Genomic DNA, 2500 nt, shown 5'->3' with positions numbered 1-2500 from the left:
CGTTGGTCGCTTAGCACTTAGTCTTTTGCTAGATGGCAAGACCCGTAGGTCTTCCACCTGGATGTTGATTGATGGCTGCTTTGCTTGAATGTAGAGTGCTTCAAGGAGTAGCAACCTTCGTGGATCTCTTTCTCTGTCAATGATTGTTGTGTTGTGGTCCAGATCTTTTCTTGTTAGTGGTCTGTTGAGTTTGGTAGTATGGTGGGACTTTATGGATCCGTTACTCAAATGGCATGTCAGGCGTCTTGTAAGCTTAGTGGTTGTCATACCAATGTAAGAATGAGGTCCACACTCCTCACTATTGCAGCTATATTGGTATACAACACGGTCTTCTTGTAGCTCTGTTTTCGTTGTGTTGGGGCGATTACGTATCATTAGTTGGGATGTCTTCTTTGTCTTGTAATATATGATGATCTGGATGTGTTTTGCTGGGTCGGTGGGTAGTACATTCTTGTGAATAATGTCCTTTATGATCTTCTCGTCTGCTTTGTATTCTGTGGACATATGGCTTTTGTAGTAGATTTTTATAGGTTTCTTTTCGCTTGTGGTGTTTCTGTCTTCGTCGGTGTACCATTTGTTTAAATGTGTTTGTATTGCTTGTGATACATCTGAGTTTGCGTATCCATTGTTGATAAGTACTTGTGTGATTCTCTCCAGTTCTTGGTGGGTTTGTGTCCAGGTGGAGCAATGCGAGAGGGCCCTTCTAACGTAAGCGCCGATGGTGGATTGTAGGTAGCGCTTCGGGCACTCGCTATTTCCGTTTAAGCAGAGTCCAGTGCTTGTCGGTTTGGTGTATACTGTAGTTACGAAGCCTGTATTTCGAGCGGTGACGAGGACATCAAGGAAGGGGAGGCATCCATTATTTTCTTCCTCGTAAGTAAAATTGAGGTCTGAGGCTGCGATGAATCGATTCCTCAGGTCTTGTAGTTCATCGATATCTTTTAATTGTACGAAGATATCATCCACGTATCTACAGTATAATGAGGGTCGAGCTGTTGCGAGGACCTCGGTTTCAATGGTACCCATATAAAAGTTGGCAAATAAGACACCGAGAGGGCTTCCCATTGCTACACCGTCGATCTGCTTGTAAAGCTGTCCACTGGGAGAGGTGAAGGGGGCCTCTTTTGTACAAATTTCGAGTAGTTTTTTCAAGGTGTTTTCTGGGATGTCAAGAGGCTTTGTGCCATTGCTGTGGTACACTCGTTTTAAGATGAAATCGATGGTCTTATTTATTGGGACGTGGGTAAAGAGACTTTCCACATCCAGCGATGCGATGGAGGCATCTTCTACTGGAGGAGCATCCCTTAAGATTTCCAGGAAATCAGAGGCTGAAGTAAGTGTGTATGTGCTTGGGACGTAAGGAGTGAGAAGCTCATTTAGTTTCTTTGCTATGGGATATGTGGCGGTAGGTATTTGTGAAATGATGGGTCTTATGGGATTGCCTTCTTTGTGTGTCTTGATGTTGCCAAAGGCATATCCTGGTGTGTACTCGCCAGTGAGCTTCGGGAATCTTTGGCTTCCGGCTTTTGCGTGGATACTTGAGATGAGGTTGTTCAGTTTCTTTTTAATGGCCTCGGTTGGGTTGCGTGTTATCTTCATGAATTTGGTGGTGTCATTGAATATGGTGTTCATCTTTTGGATATACTCTTCTTTGCTGATGATAACATAGGCGGCGGTCTTATCAGCCCGTCTGATGGTAATGTCTGGGTTCTCGCGTAGTTGCTTTGCGGCGATGTGATGGTATTTATTAATCAGCTTACTATGGTAAGTTCCTCGGGTTTTTCCAGCTTCAGCAAGAAGGGATGGTTGAAGATCTGGGTTAGTGCTAACTTGTCCAGTCTGTTCAAGTTGTTGAATATCATCGAGGAGGACTTCTATCTCAAGTCGCTTTCGGTGTGGTTGTGGCTTCGAGAGGAAGTGGCAGTTGAGTCCCATATTTAACAGTTCTTCTTGATCTTTTGTGGGGACGTAGTTGGTGAGATTCACATAGCCCGCTGGAGGCCGGGGAAGTTTTATGTTACCCCCATATAGCTTGGTTAGTTTTTTCACCATACCGCTTTCCACTCCTTTGCGGTGTTGATCGTAGATTGCTTGTAGTTTGATGTTAATCTCTTTTTTAAGGTCAGTTGGAGCTTTTGTTTCGTTCCATTTCTTCTCTAGATTTCTCACTTCCTCTAGCTGAGTGTGTATTATCTCCCTTTTCTCTTCTATTTGACGCTCAACTAGTTCTCTCCGGAACTTGTGAGTGAAGTTTTCATTTCTGGCTTTCTCGTCGTGAAGTTTTATTTTTGTGTAGCCAGGTAGGATATTTTCTTGCAGGCAGACGAGGTTAAATGCTATTGAAGATTCATTTTTGATTATCTTCTTGCGTATAGTCTCTATACGACGAATAGTTGACTTATCATTTTCTGTAAGTCTGTTTAGGAGATCTCTTATATTGGCCGACGTTTCGGAACTCTCTTGTTCCATCTTCTAGGGCGATATGATGTGTCAAGTTTTC

This window comes from Oratosquilla oratoria, chromosome 4 (genome assembly GCF_046742065.1).
Source record: "Oratosquilla oratoria isolate Oo_2021 chromosome 4, ASM4674206v1, whole genome shotgun sequence".
NCBI classification, from domain to species: Eukaryota; Metazoa; Arthropoda; class Malacostraca; order Stomatopoda; family Squillidae; genus Oratosquilla; species Oratosquilla oratoria.
Note: the sequence above shows the minus strand (reverse complement) of the source record.